General features: G+C 40.1%; 1 protein-coding gene across 1 annotated transcript in view; it reads left to right on the forward strand.

The window, feature by feature from the left end:
- Positions 1-14,837, forward strand: part of TSNAX (translin associated factor X) — a 31,773-nt gene that overhangs the window by 7,845 nt on the left and 9,091 nt on the right. The window lies entirely within an intron of this gene.

Genomic DNA, 14,837 nt, shown 5'->3' on the forward strand with positions numbered 1-14,837 from the left:
ATGGACCCAAACATCTCGCAGGGCGACTCCATAGTAGAATTTTAAGATAGTACTGGGTTTTATATAAACACAAATCACTTCAAATATATACAGATGAATCGCATAAATAGTGAAGTGCTTGGTTCTTTTCTCTTCAACCTTTTTTTTAATGTGAGTTCACTGACAGGAGAGGTACTGTATAATTAAGAAAGACAAATTCAAAGGTTGATTTATAGAAGTATGTGAAATTATATGTTCTTTCTATCAAATAGCAGATTCCACTGAACTCCAGGCATTTCATCATGAGAAATGAGTTTATGTGGTATCTGCTCAGTGTATGTCCAATTTTAGGGTGAACATTTATAATTTCACTTGTTTTCAGAAATGTCAATCTGTATTATGTTCAGATGTCTTTTGTTGTTGTTGCCCAATGATTACATGTACAGTTGACCCTTGAACAATGCTGGGATTAGGGGCGCTGACCCCTTGCACTGCCAGAAATCTACATAAAACTTTTGACACTCCCCAAACTTAACTACCAATAGCCAACCATTGACTGGAAGCTGTACCAATAATGTAAACGGTTTATTAACATGCATTTTGTATATTATGTGTATTTATTGTGTTCTTACAATAAAGTAGGAGAAAAGAAAATGTTATTAAGAAAAACACAAGGAAAATACATTTATAGTTCTGTACTAATTTATTGAGAAATCCACATATGTATGGACTATTGCAGTTGAAACCCATGTGTTCAAGGGTCACCTGTTGTGTGTGTGTGTGTGTGTGTGTGTGTGTGTGTATTTTCTATTGAGGTATAACTGACATATAACATTATATTAGTTTTAGGTGTACATTGTATATATTATGAAATGACCACCAAAATGAGTTAACATCCATCACTGTACATACGTAATTATTTTTCCTTATGATGAACTTTCAGGATCTATTAGCACATTTTAAGTAGGCAATACAATATTATTAGCTACAGTTGCCATGCTGTGCATTGCATCCCTAGGACTTTAGACGTTTGTACCTCTTGAGTCCCTTCACCCATTTCGCCCATCTCCCGCCTCTGGCAACCACTTGAAATGTCTTTTGATATTAGTGAAAGAAAGTACCTGCTCACCTCAGTTAAAGCTGGGGTGTATTACTAGAAACTGAAGTGATAACTCAAACAGTTAATGAAGAGTCATTATAGTACATTTCTGTCATTGTTATTTACTACCAGGGATTTGTTTTTTTAAGTAATAGTGCATATAATGGAAAAGGTTTAATGAACTCAGTCTGTACTGTCATGTGGCACGACCTTGACCATGACAGATTCGTCAGGGCTGGGAGAGAAGATCTGAGTATCGGTGAGATGGGTGAAGCAAAAGCTGAGACAATCCTCGTGAAGAAAACGTGATAATATCTTCATGATCTTGTAGCAGAAAAGATGTTTTAAAAATGACACAATCATTGCAGTGCCTGGGTGGCTCAGTCACTGGTTAAGCATCCTACTCTTGGTTTTGGCTCAGGTTATGATCTCACAGTTTGTGAGTTTGAGCCCTGTACCGGGCTCTGTGCTGACAGTGCAGAGCCTGCTTGGGGTTCTCTCTCTCTCTTTCTGCCCCTCTCTCACTTGCCCATGGGTGCACACGTACGCTCTCTCTGTTTCTCAAAATAAATTTTTTTTTTTTAATGTTTATTTATTTTTGAGACAGAGAGACAGAGCATGAACGAGGGAGGGTCAGAGAGAGAGGGAGACACAGAATCTGAAGCAGGCTCCAGGCTCTGAGCTATCAGCACAGAGCCCGACACGGGGCTCGAACTCATGGAGATCATGACCTGATCTGAAGTCAGTCGCTTAACCGACTGATCCACCCAGGCACCCCATCTCTTTCTCAAAATAAATAAATAAACTTTAAAAAAAATTGGGGCACCATGGTGGCTTAGCCCATTGAGTATCTGGTCTTGGTCTTGGCTCAGGTCATGGTCTCACAGTTTGCGGATCGAGCCGCGTCGAGCCCGTGTCAAGCCCTGTGTCGGGCTCTACACTGACCGTGCAGAGCCTCCTTGGGTTTCTCTCCCTCCTTCTCTGTCTCTGCCCCTCCCAGGCTCATGCTCTCTCTCTCAAAATAAATTGTAAAGAATGACACAAGCATTAACTGCTGAAGGAAAAATGGATCAATTGAATTTCATCAAAATTAAGACATCATTTATCAGACCTCCTTTTCTTAAGTTGAAAAGGCAAGCTGAAGTCTGAGAGAAGACATTTACATTTATGTGTTGGGTAAAAGACACATATACAGAATTCCTACAAATCAACGAAAAGACAAGCAATTTTAAAAATGGACAGGGGCTCCTGGCTGGCTAGTTGGTGGAGCTTGTGATTCTTTATCTCTGGGTTATGAGTTTGAGTCCCATGTTAGGTGTAGAGATTCCGTTTTAAAAAAATGCACAAAAAACTTGAACAGGGGCCTTATAAAAGTGAATATTCATATGGCTAAGAAGCCTATGAAAAGGTGCTGAGCATTATTGCCTAGAGTGATGCAAAGTAAAGTCAAATGAGATACTGTTCACTCACCGGCATGATTAATTATAAAGACTGATGATGCCACTTTTTTTTTAAGTTTATTTTTATTTAGTTTGAAAGAAATAGCAGGCGGGGAGGGGCAGAGAGAACAGGAGATAGAATCCCAGGCAGACTCTGCAGTGTCAGTGCAAAGCCAGATGTAGGGCTCGAACTTAAGAATTGTGAGATCATGACCTGAGCCAAAGTCAAGAGTCAGATGCTTAACTGACTGAGCCCCCTGGGCGCCCCTGATGATACCATTTTATTATTATTATTAGAGAGAGAGAGCATGAGTGGGGGAGAGAGGCAAAGGGCGGGGGGGGGGGGAGAGAGAGAGAGAGAGAGAGAGAGAGAGAGAGAGAGAGAGAATGAAAGAGAATGAATATATCCCAAGCAGGCTTGATCCCATCACCCTGGGATCATGACCTAGGCTGAAATCAAGAGTCAGGTGTTCAACCGACTGAACCACCCAGATGCACTAAGACTGACAATATACTTTAAAAAACTTTGGCAGTATCTAGCTAAAAACATGCTCCTACTGTATGATTCCTTTTGGATATGTACCCTTAATAAAAGTGAGGCTTGTGTCACCAAAAGACAAAGGCAAGAAAGCTTGTAACAGCTGTAGTCATAATATTCTAAAACTGAAAAATGACCCAGACAGGAGTGTCAATAAGTACATGATGGTATATTTGTACAGTGTAATACTACATAGCAATAAAGAATGATAAACATGCATCCCAGCAAGTATGAATCTCACATACATTCTGTTGGGCAAAATAAACAAACACAAAGGAGTATCTGTACTGTATAATTCCACTTATGTGAAGTTCAAAACGGCAACATTAATCTAGGGAGTTAGAAGGCAGGATAGTGGTTATCTAGGGGTAGAGGTTAGGGGCAGGCGTTTCTGACTGGAGGCATGAGGGAACCTTCTGGAGTGATAGAAATGTTTTCTGTTTCTAGCTGGGTGGTGTTACATAGTTGTACACGTATGTAAAAATTCATTAAGTTAAACATTTGAGATTTATATTTAAGATTTATGCAGCTTATATATAAATTATAACTCTTTTTCTTTTTTTTTTTTTTTTACAAAGTCACTGTTGACATTTTCTTAGTTCTTTTTCCAGAGCCTATCTTTGTATTGGGAAATCACATCAATAATCTCTTCACGGCAGGGGCACCTGGCTGGCTTAGTCAAGAGTGTGTGACTCTTGATGTCAGGGTTGTGAGTTCGAGCCCCACTTTGGGTGTAGAGATTACTTAAATAAATAAAACTTTAAAAAAAACCCTTCATGGGAGTCTTGTGGTGAAAATATGTGCCGTGTTTAGTGAAACAGCCATACCATTCATATTAATGATGTCCTTTGTCAGAATCCCTTTGGTGAGGTTTCTCTTGGGCACCCTGACATTTCTAGTTGTTAGGCTGGGCAGATAATGTTTGCGGCAATGTTTGCCTTGTTCTCTTTGATCTCCTGAAATTTTTATCTGCCTCTTCCAGTGGAAGTGGATTGGGGAGGAGGTAAGCTTAAACATCCAGCACGTTGACCTTTGTCAGTTCTCAGGGTTGACTGGAATCCAAAAGTGGCATTTCCAGGCCACAGACATGTTGTAGGTCTTTTCGTGGCTAGAGATCGGGAGGAGTGGTATTTATCATTTGTTGATACGTGAGTAGTATGCTGCCGTGAGGAGTGCCAGTGACTTAGCGCTCTTGTTCCCTCCCCTAGAGCTGGAGTAGTAGCTTTGACCACACTAGAAAGATCCATGGCAGGCAGATTTCAGTCACGGTGGTCCTGCTGTGTGTAAGTAGGTATGCGTGTATAATCTCAAGGACTGTACTAGGTGGTGGAGTTGGTACTGGGGAGCAAGTTGGATCTCTCTCAGTTTCTAGAAAGTCCTTGATCTGAAGAAGCAGTATGGTCTAATGTCTTACTGCATCAGAGTAACCAAATCCCATTCTACACCTTCTAAACATTCGATTAACTTGGGTAACTAGAGGCAAGAGTTGGAATAACTTCCATAAGCTTGATCATTTTTCTGTCACATCGTGCAGTAAGCCTATCTCATAAAATTTGATGGCAACATAATACATACACTAAAAGCTAACTACAGTGGTCTTCACTTTGATTTCAATCCGTGCTTAAAACTTTTACACTTCGGTAAAAACTTGCATATTTTCCTCACAGTGTTGGTGCGTTGTCATGTGATGATGTATTTACATCTGAATTTCAAGTTAGTTCGAGGTTAAGCCCTACGAACCCAGGCAACTTAAAGTTCTGGCGGGACATTGTAGATCTGCTTGATTTGGCCCAGTAATGTGTTTGGTATGTTCTTCATTCATCACTGAGTAAAGTGTAAGGAAAGACTTTAAACCAGGGCGAGGACCATATGGATAGTGATATGAAAAGAAACTAGAAAGTCGCACTTGGCTCATAGAACAAAACAGAAATGCAGAAAAAAAGGCCAGAGGAGTATTAGTCGTGTTTCTTAGGAAGGAAACACTGCACTCTTGGAAAGAGCTTAGGTAGGGCATTAATAAAATGGGAGTGATCTTTAGATTTTCCCACTTCAGTGTATCATCGAGGATTATTTTAAGCACCATATTTCATTTTAGGTCCCTGTCTTTTCTTTGTCAGTTTATTTAAAAAATTTTTTTAATGTTCTTTTTTTTTTTTTTCTTTTTTTTTTTTTTGAGAGAGGGCGAGCGGTGCAAGTGCAGAGTGAGGGGGGAACAGAGGATCTGAAACCGGCTTGGGGCCGATGGCAGAAAACCCTATGCGGGGCTTGAACTCAAAAACTGTGAGATCATGACCTGAGCTGAAGTCAGACACCCAACCGACCCAGGGGCCCCTTTGTCATTTTTTTGGAAGATTAGCTACGTATGGATTAAAATTTTAAGGGTTCCCTGCATCTCACTTTTCTGTAGTAAGTCCTTAAAATGAGGTTCTTTAAGTGGAAACAAAGGTGTTTTGTTTTTTTTTTTCTTTTAAAGTTAAGGAATAAAGCAGTTCAATAAAAAGGTATCTGGGACTTAAATTTTTGCTGACAGATATTTTATTTGATACCATAAGGTTATTTACAACTAGAGAAGCATTAACAATATGATGCTTCTGAATAGCTTGCTGCTTGTAATTGTTAAATGCTTGTTTTGGTGTTACTCCAAATAGTTGTTCTTTTGACTCGAAGATAAAACAATTCTGGCATTGAACTAAAGGAGTTCTGTGCTTTTCCTCATTAAGAATAGTGCTAATGGCACGCAGAGCATTTCCCTGAGGGATACTTGTGTGAGCTCAAATGTCGAGTATCCTCCTAATAATTGAACAACAACAAAAAGTTAGGTCTGTTTTCTACACATTTCTTATCAGAGGAGATTACAGATTGTCCCAAGGGATGGTTAAACAAATGAACAAATAATTAGTTGCTTGAAATAAGTCACTTAAAAAAATGTTGGGCTCTGTCATGTTTTTGTTTTGTGTTTTTCTCCTGTGGAGGAATTAACAGTTGGGGGAAAATGTTCTCCATCTCAAAGAAAAAAATTGTTTATACCACTCTGATAATAATGAAATTATTTAATTTTGAGACATTTTGGTGCACATAACTAAGTTCAGACCCTAACTAATATTTTAATTCTCTTATTCAGGAATGTGAATGATGTGTTAAGTGGATGTTTTGTGTCAGAGATTTTTTTTAAGCCATTGTTCTTTGTGACCTTTGCAGTATTCCTAAGTTAGAGATATTATGTTGTGACCTTTGCAATATTCCTAAATTACAGATATTATATTTACTGCTAAGTAAGTGGGGAGTCTCACAGTGTTTAAGCAACTTGCCCAAGATAAGTTACTATAAGATATGGTTGGTTTCTTACCACATGGATTTAATTTACCTGTTGACTTTAATTTTTTTATGTTTATTTTTGAAAGAGAGAGAGAGAGAGAGAGAGAGAGAGACAGAGTGAGAGCGGGGGAGGGGCAGAGAGGGAGGCACAGAATCCGAAGCAGGATCCAGGCTCTGAGCTGTCAGCACAGAGCCCGACGTGGGGCTTGAACTCACCAGCTGCAAGGTCGTGACCTGAGCCAAAGTCTGATGTTTAATTGACTGAGCCACCCAGGTGCGCTGAGATTTATTATGTCTTAAAAAAAAAATTTTTTTTAATGTTTATTTAGTTTTGAGAGAGAGAGAGAGAGAGAGTATGAACAGGGGAGGGACAGAGAGAGAGGGAGACACAGAATCCAAAGCAGGCTCCAGGCTCGGAGCTGTCAGCACAGAGCCCGATGTGGGGCTCGAACTCGTGAACCGTGAGATCATGACCTGAGCCACAGTCGGATGCTTAACCAACTGAGCCACCCAGGTGCCACTGTTATTTCTTAAAATAAGTCCAGAGGTGGGGAGAATTTCAGGAAGGACATCTCTTCACGCTTCAACATACTTTCTGATTTTGTGCAGTGCAGCTAGGGGGCAAGCTGCAAAATTATGTTATTTGAGGGGTGGGGAGACTGGGGAGTTGCTTTAAGTCCAGAGATGCAGCTGTGAGGATTTGTGTTGTGCAGCTGAGTTGTGGCCCCCATCTGTGAACCTCCAAAGAAATGTGCTAAGGGGACAAGCAGATAGCATTTGGGAGGTTTGTCAGGAACCAGTGATATAAACAGGTGTTTCATGCAAAGCATATGTGCTCAGATTGCGTAATAGTCTTTGAGGTTGGTTCAGCAGAGCTTTTCTTTGTTTGAGACATACCCCATGATGGTGAGGGTAGCAACTGTCTTTGCACATAGGGGATAGGTCTGGGGGAAGGCAATCTGTCCTGGGCACACCCTTCCCCCCAGCCTCCCCAAAAAGTGACGTCCAAACTTTTCTTCTCTTCCACTCCCTTTATATATATCCCAGGGGTTAGAGAGAGGATGATGAGAGAGGAACAGAGATTTGATGAGTGTGGAGAGAGTTGGAAGCTGAGATGGAGGCAGGCTCCCCACACAGTCAGGGTCCCCGGTCACCAAATGACTGTCATTTTAATGGAGACAGTCACGGGAAGAGTTTGATGATGTTCCCGATATCAAATCATGCCTCTGACAGTGGCTTCATTTAGATAAAGAAGGACAAATGCAGCAAAAGATCTTTCCGTCAGCATCTAAAAATCAAGATATAATTTGAGAGTTATCAGAATGATTTGCTAAATAACTTATGCTGTATCTTATAGCACTTGATAAGCAGTTTTATAATAAACGGAGTTTAGCATAGTACGATAGTACAAGAATGTATTTGAAATTTGCGGTTTATATTGCCTTACGTAACAATTATGTTGCTGTTAAAAGAGTTGGAATATTACTGCAAGGGACAAGGGAGTTGACGATGCTGACCGCAGACGTTTAAGGGATTGCTATCACGAGTAAGTGAGATAGGAAGAGAATGTGATCCTCTGGTATTAGCAGAGTCATCTTGGAAGGATTTAAAAGATCCCCAGATCAGTATTAACTTTTCTACTCATTCATGTTTGCTTTTTGAACAGGTAAAATCAACTGACGGAGGTGAAGTAGAACGAGAGCTTTTGCTGTCAGACAGGCTTGGGCTTACGTGTTTTCTCTGATGTTCCTTAGATCCGTAACCTTGGAGCCCAGTATGCAACTTGTTTAAATTTCAGCTTTCTCACCTGTTATGGGAGAACAATAGTAGCTGCCTCACGGGTTGTTTTGAAAACTAAATGAAACGTGTATGGGAGGCATTTCTTACTTTGTTTGGCACATCACTGTTAATGTGTTTGTGTTCCCTTCTGGAATTTAGCAGAATTAATCTGTAATAGTGTGCTAAATTAAATTTATTTTCATTTTGGATTAAAAACTCAGTAATACTTATTTTCTGAACACATACTCTTCAGTGCTGAAGAAAAAGCCCTGTTCAAATAGACAGTATCCAATTAGGCAAAATCCAAATTAGTGAACTTGTGTTTAAGTTTTACTGTTGATAGTATAATTGGATATACTCTACAAAGCTAAGGCTTATGGATATATTTTCGGTGTATAATTTATATATTTGAGAGTAGATTTTTTTTTTTAGCAGAGTGGCATGTGAATCAAACCTACATCTGATTTTACTTAAACATTTCAGGGATCTGAAAAAGATAACTTTTGAAAAAAAATCTGATGGTATTCTTAAAAATAGCTGGGTGGCTCAGTCAGTTAAGCATCTGACTTTGGCTTGGGTCATGATGTTGTGGTTCGTGGGTTCTGTGCTGACAGAACCTGGAGCCTGCTTTGGATTCTGTGTCTCCCTCTCTCTGCCCCTCCCCCGCTCACGCTCGGTCTTTCTCGCTCTCAAAAAATGAATAAACAGTAAAAAAATAGTTATAAATGTAATTTTTAAAAATTGAGATACAATTTATACACCATAAAATTAACCCCTTTAAATTATGTAATTCATTGGGTTTTTTTTGGTTTTTTTTTTTTTTGGTTTTTTTTTTTTAGTGTTTATTTATTTTTGAAGGAGAGAGATACAGAGTGTGAGCAGGGAGGGGCAGAGAGAGAGGGAGACACAGAATCGGAAGCAGGCTCCAGGCTCCGAGCTGTCAGCACAGAGCCCAACGCGGGGCTCGAACCCACAAACCATGAGATCATGACCTGAGCTGATGTTGGACACCTAACCAACTGAGCCACCCAGGCGCCCCTGTAATTCGTTGCTTTTTACTGTGATTATAAGGTTGTGTAGCTTTCACCACTGATTCCAGAATGTTTTCATCACCCTGTAAGGACACCCCCTACCCATTAGCAGCCACTCCCCATCTTCCTTCCCCCATGCCAAGCCTAGGCAGTCACTATTTGACTTTACATCTCCATGGATTTGCCTATTCTGGATATTTCATATAAATAGAATAATACAGAATGTGGCCTTTTGTGTCTGGCTTTTGTCACTTACGATAATGTTTTCAAGACTCTCGTATATGTCCTAGCACATGTCAGAACTTTATTCCTTTTTAAGGCTGAATAATATTCTCTTGTACATATATACCACATTCTGTTTATCCATCAGTCGATGGACGTTTGGGTTGTTTCTGCTCCTTGGTTTTTGTGAACGATACTGCTATAAACATGTGTGTCCACAAGCCTTTGTGAACCTGTGCTTTCAGGTTCTTGGGTATATATATACCTAGGAGTGGAATTGCTGGGTCATATGGCAGGCAATTTTTTTAAAACACTGAAACCCTAGGGGTGCCTGAGTGGCTCAGTCGGTTAAGTGTCCGATATCAGCTCGGGTCATGATCTCGCGGTCTGTGAGTTCGAGCCCCGTGTTGGGCTCTGATCTGCCAGCTCAGAGCCTGGAGCCTGCTTCGGATTCTGTGTCTCCCTCTCTATCTGCCCCTCCTCCACTTACACTTTCTCTCTTTCTCTCCCTCTCTCTCTACCTCTCTCTCTCTCAAAAATAAATAAACATTAAAAAAAAAATTTTAAAACACCGAAAGCCTGGAAAAAAAAGGCTAGTTTAGAATGAAACCTCTGCCTGGTCTGTTTGCCTTTCTTTATATATGGTTTTTTTTTTTTTTTTTAATTTTTTTTAATCTTTATTTTTGAGAGAGAGAGAGACAGTGTGAGCGGGGGAGGGGGCAGAGAGAGAGAGAGAGAGACAAAGAATCCGAAGCAGGTTCCAGGCTCTGAGCTGTCAGCACGGAGCCCGACACGGGGCTCGAACCCATGGACCACAAGATCATGACCTGAGCCGAAGTCGGGCGCTTAACTGACTGAGCCACCCAGGCGCCCCCTTTATATATGGTTTTTGATGGAGATTTGGACTGGGTATATACTGCTTAAATATTATAAGAATAAGTGAAAATAATCAGAAGCGTTTAATTGGGTTTCCTTGTATATGTTCTAATAGGAGAACATGGAGAAAAATAACAAATTACATAAAAACAACCTACAGACTTCTCTCTTACTGGCAGCTGATTCTGTAAATAATTCTTATTGGATTTCATCCAAGGCAAAAGCAGAAGGGGAAGGCATTGTTTGATGGAATATGGCAGTAGGTTGAGATTTTTCACCTTGGGGATTATTCACTGAAAATAGCGGATGTCCTTTTTATCAAGTTGAAACATAACTTGTTTAAACATCCTTTTACCTAGATGTGCCCAAAAATGCTTTTCAGTGTTTGGGGCCAGATGTCCTTGAACTCTCTGTGTGGTATATCATGAAACCTAATAACCATGGAGCAAAAATGGCCACCTCATCCATGAAGTAACTTTAAACAAACACATCCCAGGGACAACTTAGATGGTGACTTTAGATACACTTGAAAATGTAATGTTTGACAGCCATGCACATTAATATAGACTGACACCACAGATGGATTTTGAGGGCTGTTGTTCTGTATCTCTGCCCCCATGAGAAATAAATCCGATACCTTGAAGACCTCGAATTCTGAACTTTATCAGTTTGAACTTTATCTTATAAGAATATTTCTTTCTTAGTGGACTTAAATCCAAAGTACTATATATTAAGTAAAATTGGAGAATTCTGAACATTTGAATAGCAGATCTTAAAATAGTTTTGCCAGAGCACTTAAAGTTTCCTAAAACCAGTAAGAGTAGGGAGAGATTATTTTGAAGAATTTACTAAACATTTGAGTCTCTTTCTCAAGGTGCTTTGGGGTGGGGAGAGGAGAAAGTTGTGAAGACATCATTCATTCCCTCAAAACTCTGGGGTGCAAAAAAACAGGCATTCATAACTTGGAGCTGGCTGGCTAAGTTTTATGTAGTGGGTATGAAGAAATGCCTTGACTGGGTGTATCAGAACATGTCAACTTTTTTTTACAGGTAGAAGAAGATTTGAGAGAAGGCAACATAGGCACAGAATAGCACAGAATCATGAAAGTATATGGTGTGAGAGCCTAGAGAATAAAGTTAAGGCCTGGAGAAGAGCTGAACTGGGGATTTAGTGGGGGAAAAGTTTGAGAAAAAGTGAAAATGTTTTCTATGGACTTGAATGTAAGGAGGCAGGTAAAGTGGGAAGGGCACGAGCTTCTGGGTTGTAGGAATGTTTTTTTACTATGTAACCTGGGTGAATTTCTGAATTTCTTCTGAGCCTCGGTTCATCTATAAAGGAAGGATAGTGATACAGTCATGTAAGGTTATAATGAACATTAAAAAGATGGATGTAAAGTACCAGATACATTATCTTCTGTATAACTGCCACTCAAGACTTAGTAAGCTGCTACTAATATTTTATTTATATTTTTAAAAAGTTTTGTTGGAGGCTTCAGGGACTGGGAGATGTTTGTATACTTCTGTTCTTAGCAGCATTATTCACAATACCCAAAAGGTGGAGGCACCCTCAGTACCCATTGATGGATGAATGGATAAACAAAATTTCACATGTCCATACAATGCAGTATTATTCAGCCCTAAAAAGGAAGAGAATTCTGACACAGGCTAGAGCGTGGATGAACCCTGAGGACCTTGTGCTAAGTGAGATAAGCCGGCCACAAAAGGATAAGTTCCATACCATTCCACTTCCACGAGGTAAGTAGAATAGTCAGATTCAGAGATGGAGAAAAGAATGCTGGTTGTTAGGGGCTTGAGGGAAAGGAGAAGGAGTTAGATATCTAACAGGTACAGAGTTTTAGTTTTGTAAGATCAAATAGATGGTGGTGATGGTTGCACCACAGTGTGAATGAATGCCACGAAACTACACACTTAAAAATAGTTAAAATGATTAGTTTTATGTCGTCTGCTCTATTTGGTGAGTTTAATACTACTGCATATGCATTCATTTGTAAGAATGCAAACATTTTAGCAACAGCTTACTACTGATTTTTACGTCATTCGACAGTGCTTTGTTGCAGAAGCAAATGACGTTTCTGTGTTGTTGCCATATAATCTAGTTTCACTAAATGGATTTTTTTTTTTTTGACATGTCATTAGGAAGATTAGTTCCTACCATTCTGAATTTGAAAAGTACCGTAGAGATCATTGTATCTAGTACTTCTGTTTTACAAATGAGGGACAGGCCTGGGAGTTGGTTGGACTTAGTTGATTTTATTAACTACAAATCATTTTAAGAATGTATTCGTTGGAACCGTTTTCCATGCTTTGAGTGGGCTCATGTGGATAAAACAACTGTACAACTGACGAATTTTGCCAAATATATTTTTCCAGTCACAGAGGAGTGTGGTTTTACCACTATAGATAGCATCTTGGTTAAAGAAAGTCCATTAAGAATCAGGAATAGTTTTTTCTGTTAAATTTTTTTCTGTTTCTTATTTATTATTGAGAGAGAGAGAGAGACAGAGCACAAGCAGGGGAGGGTTAGAGAGAGAGGGAGACGGAGAATATGAAGCAGATTCCAGGCTCTGAGCTGTCAGCATAGAGCCCGATGTGGGGCTCGAACTCACGAACTGTGAGATCATGACCCAAGCCGAAGTTGGATGCTTAACTGACTGAGCCACCCAGGTGCCCCAGGAATAGTTTTTAAAATACTGGTTTGCTATTTCACTGCTTGTCCCCCCCTCCCATTGTTGAGCGATAAAACTTAAAATTATTTCTCTTTGACTATTCAAGGCATTTCATCTGTATGGTCCCTGTACTAAATTTAGCTCCATTTCTACCCTTTCCATTTCATTTCCCACCACTCCTTAAAGGACTTCTAAACAAAGGGACATCTACTCTGGGATGCTATCCTTAAGCATCATGAAGAAGGTCCTAGAATTTCAGTTTTGAACAGGATCAAGTTCTTCCACATGATTTGATGTGATTTGCCCTTGCTGATCTTTGTAAGCAAATAATATAGTGGTATTTGTTCTAGAATCACTAGAATGATTTAAGCCACCTTGTTTAGAGAGCTGAGGTGGTCAGAATCCTTCTGATGTTGTTTTAACTTTAAATATTTTTGTTTTTGAGAGAGAGGGAGAGTGTGAGCCGGGGGTGGGGGGGGGTGTGGGGGAAGAGAGAGAGAGAGAGAGAGAGAGAGAGAGAGGGAGGGAGAAAATATCTTAAGTAGCTCCATGTTGAATGGGGCTTAATCCCACACAGCTGGGATCATGACCTGAGCCCAAATCAGGAATTGGATGCTCAACCAACTGAGCCACCTAAGTGCCCCCAGATGTTGTTTTATTTACTTATTTTATTTATTTTAATTTTTTTAATATTTATTTTTGAGGGAGAGAGAGACAGAGCATGAGCTGGGGGAGGGGGCAGAGAGGGAGGGAGACACAGAATCTGAAGCAGGCTCCAAGCTCTGAGCTGTCAGCACAGAGCCTGATGTGGGGCTCGAACTCATGAACTTGGTCTCAAGTGAGACCATGACTTGAGCCAAAGTCAGACGCTTAACCGACTAAGCCACCCAGGTGCCACCCCTCCAGATGTTGTTTCAAGTAGCAGGTTTCCTGTTTCCCACTGTTTGTAATCACTGTATGTGTATTACATTTTAATTTTTTATTTCTCTATGATTTTATGGGGTTTTTCCCCCAGAATGGGCACTTCCTTGTTAATTGAATGTTCTTATAAAACATAATCAAAAATTATTAAATAGTTTTTCAGAAATGGATCTACCTCATTTAATCATGTTTTTTGGTGTCTGTTTGTGCAAGACGGGCTAAGCACTAGGGATAGAACTGTGCTCAAGGTAGTTGTGGTATTGCCCTCCTAGCAGGGGATACTGCTAGGTATTAGATAAGGAATTTTACATTATTGAAATACAACTTTGATTAGTGCTAGAAGGGAAAGGCACACGGTACTAGGAGAACATCTAATAGGGGTTTGGCTTAGAATGGGGGTTGTCTGAGGCAGTTTCTTCAGAAGTTGATACTTCCTGGAACCCTACAGAATTAGTAACAGTTTATTAGGTGAAAGAGTGAGAAGACCGTGTTATGATGCTGAGGGAAGAGCATATAAAATCCCTTGAGGCAAGGGAGGGCACAGGATAGGTGAGGAACTGAAAACCGAAGGCACAGAAAGTGAAGGAGGTTACAAAAGTTTTGCATTATAGACACATTCATGTTCTCTGAATTCAGCTTAAGCATTTTGCCTACTAGCATTTCACAGTCAGGATTCTCCAGAGAAGCTGGAGAGAGAGCAAGCGAGGGATTGATAACATGTGTTTAAAAAAATTGACTCGTGATTGTGGGGGCTAGCAGGTATGAAATTTGCAGACTAGACTGGAAGGCTGGAATTTTAATACAGAGTTGATGCTGCAGTCTGGAGTCTGAAATCCACAGACTGGAAATGCAGGCAAGTTTTCTCTGTTGCAGTTTTGGGAAACCGTGTTCTTTGTTCATAAGGCCTTCAGCTGACTAGATGAACAACCTCCGCCCACCCCCATTATGGAGG

This window comes from Panthera pardus, unplaced genomic scaffold, assembly GCF_024362965.1.
Source record: "Panthera pardus isolate Hobbes unplaced genomic scaffold, ASM2436296v1 HiC_scaffold_22, whole genome shotgun sequence".
Classification (NCBI taxonomy): Eukaryota; Metazoa; Chordata; class Mammalia; order Carnivora; family Felidae; genus Panthera; species Panthera pardus.